This window comes from Bubalus bubalis, chromosome 7 (assembly GCF_019923935.1).
Source record: "Bubalus bubalis isolate 160015118507 breed Murrah chromosome 7, NDDB_SH_1, whole genome shotgun sequence".
In the NCBI taxonomy this organism is placed as follows: Eukaryota; Metazoa; Chordata; class Mammalia; order Artiodactyla; family Bovidae; genus Bubalus; species Bubalus bubalis.
The window spans coordinates 84143993-84162958 of NC_059163.1; the positions used below are offsets into that span (position 1 = coordinate 84143993).

Here is an 18966-nt window from a genome sequence, read left to right on the forward strand (position 1 = left end):
AGTAGACGAATGGATAAGAAAGCAGTGGTATATATATACACAATGGAGTATTACTCAGGCATTAAAAAGAATACATTTGAATCAGTTCTAATGAGGTGGATGAAACTGGAGCCTATTATACAGAGTGAAGTAAGCCAGAAAGAAAAACACTGATACAGTATACTAACGCATATATATGGAATTTAGAAAGATGGTAATGATAACCCTGTATGTGAAACAGCAAGAGTCACAGACTGTATAGAACAGTCTTTTGGACTCTGTGGGAGAGGGCGACGGTGGGATGATTTGGGAGTATGGCATTGAAACATGTATAATATCATATAAGAAACGAATCACCAGTCCAGGTTCGATGCATGATACAGGATGCTTGGGGTTGGTGCACTGGGATGACCCAGAGGGATGATACGGGGAGGGAGGTGGGAGGGGGGTTCAGGATGGGAACACGTGTATACCCGTGGCAGATTCATGTTGATGTATGGCAAAACCAATACAATATTGTAATTAACCTCCAATTAAAATAAATAAATTTAAATTAAAAAATAATAATAAAATTAAATAAAATAAAAAAAAAAAAAAAAAGAACTTGCCTGCCAATACAGGAGACTTAAGAGATACTGGTTCAATCCCTAAATCAGGAAGATCTCCTGAAGGAAAGCACAGCAACCCAGTCCAGTATTCTTGCCTGGAAAATTCCATGGTTAGAGGAGCCTGGCAGGCCACAAACTATAGGGTCGCAAAGAATTGGACACGACTTAAGTGACTTAACATGTAACATGCACACATGCACATGTTGTTTGTAAATACTGATGAGTTTAAAAAAATAAGTGGCCAATTTACTAAAAATTCAGATGGCCAAAGCAACATGTTGGTAACAATGTATTGCTAATTAAAAGCTAGGAGTTCTAGGTTTTGTAACTATCATTCTAAAGGAATTTATTAACGATAAAGTCATCTAAATGAATTCACTGTTGTTTAGTTGCTAAGTCTTGTCTGACTCTTTTGTGACCCCACCACTGTGCTACCAGGGAAGTCCCAAGTAAATACCTTAGATACTATCAAACAAACACACCAGTGATCCTTTTCCAAATAATGAAAAAATGAAATATTTTGAAACAACATTTTTTATATGGTTGGTTATCTTTTTTAGTCTTAAAGGAATGATAAGAAGTGGGCTTCCATAAACATTAACTAGTCTCAGAGATATTTATGCAAAATACAACTTTCTATTCTATTCCTCCTTCCCCCAGTGAATCAGGATTTTAGAAAGTAGGGGTAATGATGTACATTTCTAGGAAGTAAGTCCAGAATTTGATTGACTAAATACTCAAATAATTTTGTAAAATAGAACACTTATAAATGAATGTTTTTATGTTGATATACTATCAAGTGCTTATTTTTATATCTTATTTTATATCTACTGCTACCTTTGACATACATTCTGTGCAAATGTCTCTCAATCTCACTTATTTCACTACTCAAAATAAGCATATGATGTAGAGATTATTATACTTATGCTGCAGGTGTAGAAACTATGGTGAAAAAAGATTGTAGCCAAAGTCACATAAATATTAAGGAATAAAGCCAGGATGTAACTCAGGTCTATCGGACTTCAAAGATGATAACAATTTTTCATCTAAATACTATAACACTTTACTTTGATTCTTCAGGTCTTAAGCTGACTACAGTAATCAAATGCAGTAAATGAAAGCTACTATAAATGCAGTCACTGTGTAGAGATATTCAGAAATATCTTTTTAAATTATATGATGAACAGACACTGAGCATAGAAGGAACCATTAAGAGAAAATTAGTAGCATCTGAATTTAAATATGTTGTATTTCTTTAAAGCTTCTACTGTACCCAACATTTAGGAAAGGCTGTGAAAACTGCATAAAATAAATATATAAAGCATTATCAAAGAGTTATAAGGTAGGTGAGATTCTTACAGGAACAAAACATTTACAAAGTATTCATTACCTTATTGATGGATGTGCTTTCATTCTATTCACAAACATGTATTTTTTTCTTGTAATATCTTTGATTATTTCCTTTTTTAAATAGACTTTTACAAACAATGTGTTTAAAGCTGCACCACATAAGTTTTGGTACATTGTATTTCATTTTAGTTTACATATCTTGAGATTAAGTATTAAGTTATCTTGAGATTTATTCTTTGATGCATTTGTAATTTAGGAGTGGATATTTTTATTTCCTCCTACATATAGTTTCCCAAATTTCTTTGCTATTGGGTACTGATTTTATTCTATAAAGGTTGGAAAATATATTTTGTAAGATTTTAATGCTTTAAATATATTGAGGCTTGTTTTATAGTCTGGCCTGGAAATATTTCACATTAACTTGAAATGAATGTGTATGTTGTTATGGGTAGAATGTTCTATAGTTGTAAGTTAGTTGGGCTATTGGTGGAGGGTTCTATAGCAGTACTCTCAATTGGTTTATTGTTCAAATCCTCTGTTTCCTCATTCATCTCCTAATTAGCTGTCTTAATCAATATAGAAAGTGAGGCATTGAATCCTTCAACTATTATTGCATTGCCTATTTTCCATTCTGTCAATTTTTCTTTATATATATGTTGTTAAGTGCATATATATTTCTAATTTTTTGTTTTCTTGATACATTAACACTTTCATCATGAAATATTCTATTTGTTTCTAGTTATTTTTGTACTAAAGTTTGTTTTGCCTGATATTAGTATACCCAATCCAGCTCTCTTCTGATTAATGTTCTCATCCACATCTTTCCATTCCATTCCAACAGAATCAGTTCATTTTGCCCATTCATTTTCCATTTCCATCAACCAATTTGTGTTTGAACCTCAAGTGTCCCTACAGACAGTACATAGTAGGACTGGATTTTTTAATCCATTCTATCAATCTCTCCCTTTTGAATGGAATGTCTAATCCATTTATATTGAGGGTTATTGCTCACATGGCTGATTTCTATCTGCCATTTTATGATTTATTTAATATTTCTCTTATTCTTTTAGTTCCTTTACTTTCAATTATGGCCTTCCTTTGTTTTAAATAGTTATTTACTAGTGTACCATTAACATTTTTTTTCCCTCAAATAAATATTCACTATATTGCTGCAAGCTTTTGACTAATTTAGAGTTCTGAAAAGTTTGATTTTGATTTTTTGGCCATTGTTCTCATTCTTTTGATGGAATTCAGGGTTTCTGAAGGTCCTTATTCTGCCATCCATTTGGGCCATTTTTGACCGACATATTAGAACTATCATAATGACTAACCTGATTACAGCTTTATATTTCCAACTATTAATTTTAAAAAGTATAAATGAAACTACACCAGTGATAAATTTTATCTGTTACTTTTTAAGAACCTAGTTTCTGTTATATTAGCTATCAAATTCACATTCTAAAGAATCCTTTTAATAACAACATGAGTTTATAAAATTCCCAAGGCAAAATCCTATACTTCTAAGTAATTAATTATAAATATTGATGCTCTTCTGTTACATATCTGATTTTTCATATTAATTCCAAATTAGATTATCTGCTATCAACTAAATCTAAATCTATAGAGATTACTACAGCTTCTGTGTTTCAAAATATATCAAAGAAAATTGAAAAAACATTTTTAATGACTTTAAAATGCCTAACTTTCCATAAAACAAGTTTAAATAAAAACACATGCCATATATGATATTTCTGTAAATTATCACCTACTGTCATGAGTCCATACAGATAAAATGAATTTATAAAGTTATCTAAGCCAAACTTCCATTATCTCATTAATAGAGGGTAACCCAAATTTTATTTGGATACCTACAAGAATAAATAAAAGAACAATTTCTGCAACAGTTTGTTCATCTTTGGAAAACTCTAATTATTTCAATTTCTTACTTACCTAAATGAAGTCTGCTTCTTTGGAATTCATGTGTTAGTTCCTCTGAATTCTGGAACAAAATAGAACACATATTACTTCTGCATAGAAGAACATTCCATGGTGACTATAATGAAAATAGTCTACTTATGTTTATCTGATGTAAATGAATTATTAATAATATATAACATAAACAAGAATTGTAAAGTCTTCCTTTCAAGTGCTTCTATTGATCTCTCAAAAGATAAACTTAGCAGAATCAGTACTTAAAACATGGTCAGAAAAAACCACTAAGGGTTGTGAGAAATCAAGATGTGTGCACATCCCTTGCTATTCCTCCCAAGAAGGGTACGTGTGTGCTCAGTCATATGCAACTCTTTGCAACCCTCTGAACTGTAGCCCGCCAGGCTTCTCTATCCATGGAATTTTCCAGGCAAGAACACTGGAGTGGGTTGCCATTTCCTACTCAAGGAGATCTTCCCAACCAGGGATCAAACCCACGTCTCTTGTATCTCCTACACTGGAGGGTGGATTCTTTACCATTATGCCACCTGGGAAACCTCAACATCCCTTATATGTGGAATCTAAAAAGAAATGATACAAATGAACTTACAAAACAGAAAGATTATAGACTTAGAGAATGAACTTATGCTTGCTGGGGGTAAGGATGGGGGGTGATAGTTAGGGAGTTTGGGATGGACATGTACACACTGCTATATTTAAAATGACTAAACAGCAAGGACCTACTGTACAGCACAGGGAACTCTGCTCAATGTTATGTGGCAGCCTGCATGAGAGGGGAGTTGGGGAGAATGGACACATGCACATGAATGGCTGAGTTCCTTTGCTGTTCACCTGCAACTATCACAACATTGTTAATCAGCTACATCTCAATACAAAACAAAAAAGGTTTTGTAAAAAAATAAATTAAAAAAAATTAATTAAAAAACCCCTCAAACCTAAAGAAAAGATGTCCTGGTTTCTCTTTCCATATTGTCTATTTATTGCAGAGGCTTTTCACGTTAAAAGTAAGACCTTATATTGGGGAACCTTCTTCCAGACTACTACATTGAAGGTAGAATGCTTTAAGACAGGTGTCAGTAAGGGTCCTACAGCTTCTAAATCCTGACTATGGAGGAGTCATCACAGAAAACTATAAAAATAGTCTGGTATTAAGTAAATTATGAGTTAACCTCATATAAGCTGTTCTATTTTTTCTCCCCAAAGAGTTTTATTTCACCAAAGAGGATTTAACTTACATTTTTTTTCTGTCAAACAACACTTCTCACCTCTGTGATTGGAGATGAGACCAAAGCCTTAAACTGAGAACTGGTCTTCCTTTTACTTAATTATCCTGCTTATTTCACAGTGCTTTTCAGGACCAGTCCTCTTTATGGTTCCTATGCTTTTTTCCAGAGCTTGTGGTTTGCAGAAGTCCTACCAACTACAGAAGTGAAGAACTCCTTGGCACTTCTTGACTCAGGGGAGGTGGAGCATAAGTCATCTTCTTCTTTTGTGAATCAAGAGCAAACTGAAATATAGATTTTGGAACCACAGAGAAACACAATTTAAATGGAAGGTCTAAATATAGTTGAAATGAAAAAAAAATGTGCAATTAATAATAGATATGAAGTGACTTTCAGTTCAGTCGCTCAGTCATGTCCGACTCTTTGCAACCCCATGAATTGCAACATGCCATGCCTCCCTGTCCATCACCAACTCCCAGAGTTCACTCAGACTCACGTCCATCGAGTCAGTGATGCCATCCAGCCATCTCATCCTCTGTCGTCCCCTTCTCCTCCTGCCCCCAATCCCTCCCAGCATCAGAGTCTTTTCCAATGAGTTAACTCTTCGCATGAGGTGGCCAAAGTACTGGAGTTTCAGCTTTAGCATCATTCCCTCCAAAGAAATCCCAAGGCTGATCTTCAGAATGGACTGGTTGGATCTCCTTGCAGTCCAAGGGACTCTCAAGAGTCTCCTCCAACACCACAGTTCAAAAGCATCAATTCTTTGGCGCTCAGCCTTCTTCACAGTCCAACTCTCACATCCATACATGACCATAGGAAAAACCATAGCCTTGACTAGATGAACCTTTGTTGGCAAAGTAATGTCTCTGCTTTTGAATATGCTATCTAGGTTGGCCGTAACTTTCCTTCCACGGAGTAAGCGTCTTTTAATTTCATGGCTGCAGTCACCATCTGCAGTGATTTTGGAGCCCCCAAAAATAAAGTCTGACACTGTTTCCCCATCTACTTCCCATGAAGTGATGGGACCGGATGCCATGATCTTCGTTTTCTGAATGTTGAGCTTTAAGCCAACTTTTTCACTTTCCACTTTCACTTACATCAAGAGGCTTTTTAGTTCCTCTTTACTTTCTGCCTTAAGGGTGACAATGGAAGTGACTTGTCCTTCTCTCTCAAATCTAGAGTCAAAATCTGAAAATCAAAGAAATCTGATCAATGTTGAGCCTGCAGAGAGGAAGAAAGGGATTGGAGTGTGAGCTTATACTCCTTTGTCTATGGTGAAAGAAAAAACAAAATATTAATAAAAATTCAGCTCAGTTCACCAAGTCTGAGGACAGGATATTTACTTGAGCAGAAACATCCAATGGAAAAACACACCTAGATTATCCTTTAATACCAATAACACCACCAAGAGATATTTCTAACATCAGTTGTTATTACTGAGCATTCTACTGGAAATTTTCAATAAACTGCTAGATTTAATCCTCAAAACAACTCTACCACTTAGGTTTAGGAAGAATTAATGCCAAGTCTACTGCCATTCAGCATATTAAAGCTAGCAACAGAATTCATCTTTATGTTTATCTGACTACAAAACAGTGAAAATAGGTACTCTTTCCTTTATACAACTTCCCTTGTGTATCAACTATATCTCAGTTAACTAGCCACAACTTTCGTATCTGGACATCAACTCAAGGCACACAGCCTGTCATGAACACAAATCCCTCCTTTCCACAGTGAATAAATCTGCATCTGGTACTTTGCCAGTCTGGGAGAGTCAGCCTGGAGTTTGCAAACATTGTACTGGCAGAATAGACCTGACGTCTTTGAGCTATCAGAGAAATGCTTCATAGCACCTCGCATGGCTCTATCTGTATAGTGAGTATTGAGAGAATAAGTAATTTAAGCAAGCAATCACTAAAGGGAGAAATGAAACAGTAACAAAACAAACAGGAATTATAACCCTGAATGAATGAAAAGATATTGTAACTTTCTAAAAGATATCAATCAAAAGCAACAATATTCAAATGTTCATGATGGCCTTTGCTGGGAATAGTAAACAGATTTAGTTATTCTCAAATCACATTATAAGGGAAAATCTATTAATGTTATCCATCAGCAGATGGTGTATTAAATAAATGCAGAAATAAGTCAAGTTATAAGTGAAATTTTCCTTGCAACTGCTCCAGATGTTTATGCACAATAAATGTGGCCACCTGTGACTATTTATATACAAAGATCATTTCGATAACTACATATAAACAAAACAGCCAAGATTTTCATCAGCCCTACCATGTGTCTGAATGCAAGAGATTCATTTAAATCCCAGGAATTCTTACTGAGACAAGAACCTCTATTTAGTGATGAAAGAGCTCAAGAAGAAGCTGCCTATGACTCATCACTCAAAATACATAGATGGATTGCCTAATGCAGAAAAGAATTTTTGGGATGTTAGAGGCCATATGAAGCTCTGACACGCTGTTGCTAAGTGGCTTATACATGAAATGCTATGACCATGTGACAAGCATGGTCAGATATTGGTATCCTCACGACACCTCCTTCAGTGAAACTTGCAAGAGTGCTGGCTAAATTCCACTGCAGAAATTTTCATCTGTATAAAAAGTGTAGTGTCTAAGATAATGTATATTTTCCAATCAAATATTCTAATTGAACGATTCTTATCCCTATCTGAACATTAAAGCTGTATTTAAATCACTTAGGGGGCCTGTAAAACTGAGAAATAAGAAGAATTTAATTTCATGATTCTCATCACTGTACATTAAAATGATATTAAAACCACTTAGTGGAGATTTCAAGACTGTCAGAAATTAGATCTCCTAAATAAATCATATTTCTGAGGATGAGGTTAAATACTACTCACAGATATTCCCACAACCTATAGCCAGAGTTGAGAAATTACCACTCTATCGGAAACATACACACACGAACAACGTAGAATTGTTTGAGAATAATTTAAAACAACCTCAAATATTAGCTGTGAATAATTAAAAGGAAGATTAACATGCAAATTGGCTACATAATTAGAATGGGAGAATCTCAAGAAAGCTTTTAATAAATAGAAAACTAACATTCATTGCAAAAGGAAAATGTTTTATCTTCTACTGTAGACACAGATTAATGAGAAAAAAATGATTACAGAAAAGGAAGAAACAAGCATAAAAAAACACATAAACAGAAACTGCAGGATGGGTTGTAAATCTTAAGAATAAACTGGAAACAAATATTTGTTGATGTTACCCATACTTCTGCTCCAAACTAGCCTAAGATTTTTTTTTAAAGTGACAATATTTTAAAGGTCTTGACTCACCCTCTCCTGTTAGATCTGAAGCTCCACTTCAATGTCATCCTCTGAGTTTCTCCACCTCTTTTTCTCCCATCTCACCACCCACTGTTTCTAGGTATGACCAGATGTAAGCTACCCAATTTTCAGACTACAATGTCATTTGTTCCCTTTTTCCACACTCTCTATAATAGGAAGATGGAGCCACTTACGTTCATGAGTGTGAGGTTAAACTCTGCCATCTTCCACGACTATGCTGCAGTTCTACCAGAAATCAAACCTTAAAGGGTAGGTGTTATTCCATCTGCAAAACAAACTATACATGCAAGCTATCTTCCTAAATGGTTCTAACAATGAATCTTTTCAAGCACAACCATGGTACTCTGTCACTCATCTGCACGTGGCACACAACACAGCTGCTGCCTCCTAGAGCCTGAACTCCCTGTGCCAAGCCACAAAATTCTTGTGGCCTGATGCTGGCTGCCGACTGAGGCTATGAGTACCCACCACTGTAACCAGAGTGATGAGGAACACCAACCCATACTAGAGAACTGTCCCCAGACCACAGGCCTTGTCTGCACACTGTTGAGTCATGAACACTCACCAGGCTCCAGGTGATGACAGCACCAAATTCACCAGGCTTCACATCTCTACTTACTTCAGCACCATTTTCCCTTGCCAAGAATTTTCCCCATTGCAGTCTTCTGTTTATGGTGCTTTGTTTTCCCTTCCTACCCTACCATAATGCTTCTCTTTTCCAGTACAAATCCACTGACTTGCCCTTTAAAACTGCTGTTCCTAAGTAACTTACAATACTTTTCATGCGCAGAATTTTGTTTTTCCAAAGCCCTATTTGCAAGACAATGGAATCCTCTATCATTTTTATGTCCAAGCTTCTTTCTCTTCACCCTTTTTTTGTATTCAGCTAAGATATATCATCACTGTTTCTAGCACACTCTCTTGCTTTTGTCTAATAATTCTGGGATACAAGTATAAATTTACCATATAGATGAGACCTGAAGGACTAGATGAGATCTCCCAAAGAAAGGCAAAGATGCAGAGAAGAGGGAATGAGTGCACCTTGTGTTATTATTTGCAGCTAGCTCATTCAATCACACACACGTATATATACATATACACACACACATAGACGTGTGTGTGTACACACATGTGTATATATTCTAGTTTTGTACTGTCTTAGATACTTTACATTTACAATCTCATTTATTAATCAATAACATCTCTGTACGATTGGTTTACTAACCACATGAAATAAATATGTATGTTCAGATATGTGAAATAAATGGCCTTGAATCACAAAACTATTAACAGGAAAAGAAAGATGGTTTCTCTGAGGCTTCAAGTATTTGAACTAGTTTGTGCATATTTTCACTTTCCCACTGGAGGAACATTAAAACCAAAATAAGTCTAAAGAACAAAGCAGGCTCAACTTCCCATTTCTATCTTCCCTCTTTCCGATTACAGGGAATTTGCTTTCACAAACCAGCCACCCTCTTCCCGGAAAGTCAGGATTTCAGGGTCCTGAACTGTGACTTTACTACCATGACTCCAGCTAATCATAATCAGAGGGGACTGGTGATCTTGGTAAAACACTGAAAAAGGAAGAAACTGCCAACCCAAGCAAAGATAACCAAACAAGGGCTAAGACCCTTAACTGTGGTCCCTCTTATCAGCTCATGTGATCAGGGATGGGCAAACTCTACTACCTGGTTTCTCACTGGTAACTCAACCACTAAGAGCAATTTAGAAATGCTAACAATAAAACTGAATTAAATGGTTTATTCTATTTATTGAGATAAAGCCTAATTATTGTTGTTTAGTCACTAAGTCATGTCTGACTCTGCGACCCCATGCACTGTAGCATGCAAGGCTCCTCTGTCCATGGGATTCTCCAGGCAAGAATACTGGAATGGGTTATCATTTCCTTCTCCAGGGGATCATCAGAATCCAGGGATCAAATATACATCTCCTGACTGGCAGGCAGCTTCTTTACCACTGAGTCACCAGGGAAGCAAAGTCAACTATATAGATATAAGTTAATTTTATGGCCAAATCTCATGAACAGCCAAAAAAAAAAAAAAAAAACTTCTAATCTATTGTGTATCTTATTCTAAGATACACCCACTTCTTTAAAAAATATTAAATATTACTCCAGTCATCCAATGCTCTATAGTATATTACTATATAAATCACTGGCACAAAACAGCCATTGATCCTGAGGTCAGTATTTCAGGCAGGGAACAGAAGTAACAGCTTGCCTCTGTTCCACACTTACTGGCCTCAGGTGTGAAACACCAGAGACTGGGGCCTAGAATCTTTGAAAGAATAGTTTACTGACAAATGTGGTGATAGATACTGCCTGTCATATAAGAGCCTCAGTTTTTATTCACAGTGCCGATCCATGTGGTCTCCTGACAGCCTGGTCCAGGCTTCCCCCAGCACAGTGACGGGGTGCCATGGCTAATGTGACACCATGGTAATGTGACAGAGAGAAAGCCAGACAAAAGCCTTAATGTTTTTAAGACCTAGCATTAAAATCACACAGAATTTGCTTTCACCATTTTCTATAGATTCACACAGACCCCATCCCAATAACCAGATTCCAGAGGAGGGAACACAGATCCCATCCTGGGTGGAAGAGTGTCAATCGCTTTGTAAGAATAGCATGAGAGAAGTGATATGTGGTCATCTCTGAAAACTGCAATCTGCTACAAATACAGGTAAGAGTTTACCATTCACCAGTGAGAAGGAGGAAATTCTTCATGTACTTGTTCTTGTTTCTTCATCCTTTGATGTTCAGTTCAGTTCAGTCATGTTCTACTCTTCACGACCCCACGGACTGGGGCACGCCAGGCCTCCCTGTCCATTACCAACTCCTGGAGCTTGCTCAAACTCATGTCCATTGAGTTGGTGATGCCATCCAACCATCTTATCCTCTGCCATCCCCGGCTCCACCTGCCTTCAATCTTTCCCAGCATCAGGGTCCTTTCCAATGAGTCAGTTCTTCGCATCAGATGACCAAAATATTGAAGCTTCAGCATCAGTCCTTCTAATGAATATTCAGGATTGATTTCCTTTAGGATTGACTGGTTGGATCTCCTTGCAGCCCAAGGGACGCTCAAGAGTCTTCTCCAACACCCACAGTTGAAAATTAATTTAAAAACCTTCGTATATATTAAACTGAGCTCCCCAGGTGGTTTGGGGCAAAGAATCTGCCTGCCAGTGAAGGAGACACAGGAGACATGGGTTTGATCCCTGGGTTGGAAGATCCCTCGGAGAAGGGAATGGCTACCAACTCCAGGATTCTTGCCTGGAGAATTCCATGGACAGAGGAGCCTGAGGAGCTACATACAGTCCATGTGGTCACAAAGAATCAGACAAGACTAAGCAACTGAGCATGCACACACACATATACTAAACCAAGTCTCTACTAGAAATATGTAGGTATTTCTAAGACTAGATAAGGAAAAAATGTCCATACTTTAGGAATAAACATTTACTTTCAAGAAATTTCAGCTTTATATGAAAATTTCAGTGTTTGATATGAAAATGACAGTACTGAACAAACTTGTAAGTAATATTATTGTGAGACGTACTGTCATATCTATTTAGGGATCACAAATACATTTGGAAAAAAAATTAAGGTAGCATTTTAAAAAGATCTGGATCATAATAAATGTAGACAAAAGAAACCACCAAATAAATTCCCAGTGACCAATGTCTAATATAACATCACATAATGTATGTGACATAATGGTATGTACACTATCTGTAAATCAGAGCTTATCTACGAAGACACCTTTAAGAAAATATGACAGCACTATAGAAAGTCCCTGAAGAAAGAAATTATAGATAAACTAGATAGTGCTCACCAATCTCAACAGTTTAAGCAATGCTATTTTTCCATGAAAATTAATTCTAACTAATTTTATGACATTACCAACCTCTCTACATTATTACAGTTCTCATTATTTTACTTGGCTAACACAATTCCCAAAGAGAATTATACTGGAGCATACATTTCTCACAATTATGAGACCATGAATGGTCAAAACTTACTTTAAGAAAAATAACATGCAAAATTGCCACATTTGCTTAAAATTATTGGTGATATGTTTAATTCAATATACTGCTTTTTCCTAAGATGAAAAGTGAAAAAAGTGTTAGTCATTCAGTCATGTCTTACTCTTTGTAACCCCATGGACTGTAGCCAGCCAGGGCTCCTCTGTTCATAGGATTCTCCAGGCAAGACTACTGGAGTGGGTTGCCATTCCCTTCTCCAAGGGAACTTCCCAACCCAGAGATCAAACCAGAGTCTCCTGCATTACAGGCAGATTCTTTTCCTTCTAAGCCTCCTGGCAATACATTTAATTCAATACACTGCCTTTACCTAAAGTAATTTTACTTAAAGTGTTTTGGACATACCTAAATGAGGTGTTCCGATGGCATCATTGACTCGATGGACATGAGTTAAAGCAAGCTCTGGGAGTTGGTGATGGACAGGGAAGCCTGGTGTGCTGCAGTCTATGGGGTCGCAAAGAGTCGGACACAACTGAGTGACTGAACTGAACTGAAAAATTTCTAAAATAGAAAAAGCCCAATATAAAAAGGAGGTTTCATTTTGTCCTAGTTTTTTTTGTTTGTTTGTTAAGCTTTCAGTACCTTTGCATGCATGCTCAGTAATTTCAGTTGTGTCCGACTCGGCCACCCTATGGACTTTAGCTCACCAGGCTCCTCTGTCCAAGGGATTCTCCAGGCAAGAATATTGGAGTGGACTGCTTTGCCCTTCCTCTTCAGTACTTTTATTCATATATATATATATATATATATATATATATATATATATATATATAAGTTTGGAAGGTAAAACCATAGGAGAGAATTCATTAGGTTAGGCTAAGGTGGTGCTCGTGGTAAAGAATCTGCCTGCCAATGCAGGCCACATGAGAAAAAGGCATGGGTTCAATCCCTGGGTCAGGAAGATCCCCTGAAAAAGGAAATGGCAATCCACTCTGTATTATTGCCTGGAGAATCCCATGGACAGTAGAGCCTGGCCAGCTATGGTCCATAGGGTTGCAAAGAGTTGGATACAACTGAAGCTACTTAAGCACACACAAAAATTGTTAAAAGACACAAAGGATAAATTGAGCTCAGAACTGCACAAACACATAATATGTTTCAGAAAAGATGAGTGCAGGATTCACCTAAAATGGTTATAGTTTGGGGCAGGGCATTCAATGATAATGAAGTGAATGACAGAAAATGGACATAAGCCATAGAAAATGAATGAAAGTATAACCCAGTTATCATGTTAACTAATCTTTTAAAAGACTGTGAAAGAATGAAAATGAGAAGAGTAAAATAATTTCAAAATTTCAGCAATACAAATGCAAATTTGGAGGAAAGTGTGTATCTTTAGAAAGAGTTCAGCAGGGAAAAGTCTGGATGGCCCCTTCTAGCTGGTTTATAGATTGTGTGATGTCCTTTGAGTTGCTCCCTCTTGACAAGTGAACTCTCACAGTGTGATAACCTGGTGATTGCACTGTTTTCATCAGTTATGTTTTTACAAATAGGTAGACTCATTCATTGGAGAAGGCTATGGCACCCCACTCCAGTATTCTTGCCTGGAAAATCCCATGGACGGAGGAGCCTGGTGGGCTGCAGTCCATGGGGCCACAAAGAGTTGAACATAACTGAACGACTTCCCTTTCACTTTCACTTTCACGCATTGGAGAAGGAATGGCAACCCAATCCAGTACTCTTGCCTGGAAAATCCATGGACAGAGGAGCCTGGTGGGCAGCAGTCCATGGGGTTGCTAAGAGTCGGACACGACTCAGCAGCTTCACTTTCACTTTTCACTTTCATGCATTGGAGAAGGAAATGGCAACCCATTCCAGTGTTCTTGCCTGGAGAATCCCAGGGACGGGGGAGCCTGGTGGGCTGCCGTCTATGGGGTCACACAGAGTCGGACACGACTGAAGTGACTTAGCAGCAGCAGTGTATCTTTAGGGAATGATGAACACTCAAAACTAGTTTTAATTATCAATAAAAGTTAACTATCTCTAAGAATATAGTATAATAAAAGTATGGTACAGCACTGTACAAACATTTCCTGTACTTTGAATTAGCCAAACAATACTTGTGAACAGGTGTGTGTGTGTGTGTGTGTATAAACTGTAAAATTAAGATATTATTTTTAAGACTTTTAAACTTCATAAATGATCATATACATATATGACATACATGTATACACACATCCCTTTTACTGAAGTTTTTTTCTTTTTTCTTCCAGTTTGCGGTGCTAAAAAAAAAACGATAATTTTTATGGTTATACTTTACATGTATGATCTGGCATATGGCTTAAAGCTTATTTCTGGAGATAGACATACCTGGTTGATTCATAACTCTATTAGTTTTCCATATCTGGCATAACAAATTAATTACCACAACCCTGGAAGCTAAAAACAATAGAATGTTTTCATCTTTCAGCTCTGAAGACTAGAAATCCACCATTAGTGTCACTGAACCAAAACCAAGGTGTCAGCAAGGCTGTGCTCCCTGGGAAAGTTCCAGAGGAGAACCTGCTCTTTGCACCTTCCAGCTTCCAGGGGCTGCCAGCATTCTCTGTGACCATACCTCTTTCAGTCTCTGCTTCTGTGGTCCCATGACACTCTCTTCCATGAGCCACTGTGTAAAATGCCACTCTGCCTTCCTCTTATAAGGATGCATGTGGACAACCGAGGATATCTTCCCACGTCAATGTCCTTTACTTCAAATATCTGCAAAGACCCTCCCTTTTGCCATTTAAAGTAGCATTCAAAAATTCCAGGGATTGAGAGTAGGAGATGAGTATCATTTGGAAGGACATGTTTTTTACCCTCCAGATCCACTAACTATCTAAATCAACTTTGGAAAGTTACTCAAACTTTCTAAATCTTAGTGCTTTTCTCCTTGATGGACTAAAAATAAGAGTAATAACCTTGTGAGGATATAAATAAAGAATATAAAGCATTAAACACAATTCTTTACACATGTTAAATATCAATAAATATTGCCTATTGTCATTTTCATCTTTGCTCCATTCCTTTTTTTTCACTGCCACTGCTTCACTAATATCCTATAAAAGTGTTAGCACTTCACTATGAGGAGAGTATTTAAACATTATTGATCCACTCTCCTTACAAGTTGCATGGCTTTTCCTACTTCTGTGGCCATTTCCTACGTTTGCTACCTCCTTGCTCTGATTCCAAATCCTCCACTAGTATCATGAGGACCCAGTATGTCAAAATACAATGTTAAGAGGAAGTCACTTTTACATGAATTTCAGTTAATAATTTCACAAATTAGTTCAAATTTGCACATAGCACCAGACAGAATTACCTTAAATAGCATCTCATTAGAAAAACCTGAACTAGGTTGAAGGATGACCATTCTACAACACTGATTATCATGTTTTATGAGGCATATATATATATATATATATATGCGTGTGTGTGTGCATGTATATTGGAGAAGGAAATGGCAACCCACTCCAATGTTCTTGCCTGGAGAATCCCAGGGAGGGGCGAGCCTGGTAGGCTGCTGTCTATGGGGTCGCACAGAGTCGGACACGACTGAAGCGACTTAGCAGCAGCAGCAGCAGTGCATGTATATATACATGCACACACATATATTTCTGATTCCAATTTGAGAATGTTTATTTTGTAATGGAAAAATAAAAATATTATTATATGCAAAATACAAATATAAAATTATGATATTATAAAATATAAATGTATTACTGAGTTAATCCTGAAAGATTTTTATGAAAGCAGCTGTGGTAATAAGAGTCTTCTAATCTTCCTATATCTCTAAAACCAACCCCATTCTAAATTAACTGAATGCCTTACAACTTTCATGACATTTGTAACTTATCTTTCAAGTATGTAGTACAGTCTGTAAATGGATATTTATTTTTATACTTATTTGATGTTCCCACTAAACCATAAGCTTATAATGCATTTGCTTTGTTTGTGGTTATGACCTCAGTTCATGGTCAACAGCAACCAATAAGTAAATATTTTTGAATAAACGAATACCATTTTTGAATAAACTAATACCACTGTTCTATTCTTCTTTTATTAAATTTTCTCTTAAACTGTCAATTAATCTTCTGAATGTATACTGGATAACTCACAGAGCAATTTTAATATTTGTATAACGAATATGTGGAGAACATCTTTAACCCTGTACTTGAAAATGTTCCTTTTACCACAAATTATAATTTTTATCCATTTATAATTTAAGCTAATATACAAAATTAAACACTGCACAATTTTACTACCTTATGTGTAAACTAGTTTCTAAATAGAGGACTGTGACTAATACAATTTTATAAAGTAAAAGATGCTATTTTCTGATAATATGTTTATTAATATTCCACAAAAGAAAAAAGAATCAATGTTAATCTGTTATGAGTAACACATTAAGCCTCATTATTGAATAAGTCATTTTTGTCACTAACATCAATAATTTGGGGGGACACTTGCTTGAATTCATTTTAGTAATTAAGAAGAGTAGTATTTTACTTTAACAATTTTTTTTTCATTTCATACTTTTTGAACAAGAAAACTTAAAACTTTTACTAATGAATATAACACCTACTGAATATATCTGTATTTTATATATCGGAAAGTGTGCAAACAAATTTAATTTAAAAATGTCCACAAAGATAGAAAGTTTAGCAGATTTATTGAAGTATATAAATGAAAAGTATTAGAAGACTGAGCCATTTCCTAAAAGTAAAGGAAACTGAAATTTATGCCTTGGTTAACAATTTTACAATAATGACAATTTACTTTTACAAGTACATGAACACAAAATAGATTTTCTAAATGTCTGCACAGTGTGATACAATCTGGAGTTAAATCTAGATACAAGAAATTTTGCTTTGATTTTCAATGGGACTTCTCTAAAAGTGATGGCATTTGAATCAGTACTTCATATTTAAGAACTACATATATTAGAAAATACATTTCTCCAGAGTTTGGCTGTATGGGGTCGGGGTAGGGGCAGAATGCAAGTTTGACAAATTACACCAGAGCCTTTAGAACATAATACACACATAAACAACACATATGCATCTATATACGTGCACTTGTGTGTATGTAAATACAAATAGGACATAACAGAAATAACTAATTTATGAGCGCATGTTTTAAGATGCCATCGTGTCCAACTCTTTGCAACCCCATGGACTGTAACCTACCAGGCTTCTCCGTCCATGGGATTTTCCAGGCAAGACTACTGGAGTGGGTTGCCATTTCCTTCTCCAGGAGATCTTCCTGACCCAGGGATTGAACCCGGGTCTCCCTCATTGTAGGCAGACGCTTTACCGTCTAAGCCATTACTTTACTTTACTTTAAGCTGAAACAGTGATCGGTTATACTTGTGTCACCTTACGAGAGAATGTGATAACTCAGACACCTGGAGGCTCCCTGAAGCAACAGCCGTGATCAGGGAAGGTGAAGTCTGGCAGTGACCGCCCAGCAAGGGGACCGAATGCACAGGTTGTCACACAGAAGAGGCTGAACTTCATCCAGAACAAAACAAAAATGTTTATAATCTAAAAATGTAATATAAATTTGATAACAAAATAGTTGACTTATAACATGTAAATGCAATCATAAAATTATTAGTTTAGAAGATAACAGGTGAATTATTCAAATGATAGAAATCTTATTGGACAAATTCTTCAGAAACCCGCCAGAAGAGTACAAGGTTCATTAAAAATCTAGCACTGATATTGAAGTAGATGTGAGAGGATGTACAAATGGAGAAAATGTCATATAATTCTCGCAGCAGAGAGCAGGACATCAGTTCAGACTGGAATCTGGCACAGGACACAAATCTAGGTGAGACATAAAGAACAGAGCAGAGGTTTCTAACAGGGTACCAAAACGACTCGAGAAAAATGGGTAAGATCAGAATTGAAAGACTAGACCCAGGGCATAAGGTCTAACTGGGTCTCAAACCAAGAATGCCACGTTACTGTAGAGAATTAAAGCTCCTTCAGTGCAGCCTGCCTCACGAGACTGAGACAAGGCAGAAACTACAGATGGAGCCCAGTTGCCTCAGCTGCCCAAACAAGTGCCTTAGAAAGAGACGGGATCTCTGCCTGCCCCTCCAGTTATTGCAGGGTGCCATACTCTTGGAAAGGATGCAGAGTTGGAGACTGGCATGAATATACTGGAACAGCAAAGAGCTTGGGAATCTAGGCTAGGGACAAATAAAGCACTGAACAGCTGACTGGAAGGAGCTCAATGCAAACACAAGACTGGGCGAGATAGAAAAAACTGAGTGACTAGAGATCTTGGTATGGCCACCAAGAGCAGAATTATTTTCTTCTTTCTCTTTGATTAAACAGTTGAATCTAATGCACATAAAATTTAAAACAGTAAACAGCTGTAAAATTTTAAAGTCACTATGCTAACCATATTTCTATTCATTTGACTATTATAATATAATATAGTATATTATTTGTATGTTATATATACA

The 18966-nt window shown here is 36.6% G+C and overlaps 1 protein-coding gene and 1 long non-coding RNA gene across 2 annotated transcripts in view; both read right to left on the reverse strand.

The window, feature by feature from the left end:
• Positions 1-12911, reverse strand: part of LOC123465998 — a 31891-nt gene extending 18980 nt beyond the window's left edge. The window contains exons 1-3 of the long non-coding RNA XR_006641284.1: positions 12855-12911; positions 5153-5394; positions 3888-3936 (exon numbers count right to left, since the gene is read on the reverse strand). This is a non-coding gene — a long non-coding RNA (uncharacterized LOC123465998). The remainder of the gene's footprint in view (positions 1-3887; positions 3937-5152; positions 5395-12854) is intronic.
• Positions 12912-17145: 4234 nt separating this feature from the next.
• Positions 17146-18966, reverse strand: part of LOC112586228 (elongin BC and Polycomb repressive complex 2-associated protein-like) — a 35351-nt gene continuing 33530 nt past the window's right edge. The window contains exon 5 of the mRNA XM_045166238.1: positions 17146-18319. The gene's annotated coding sequence lies outside the window, so the exon portion shown is untranslated. The remainder of the gene's footprint in view (positions 18320-18966) is intronic.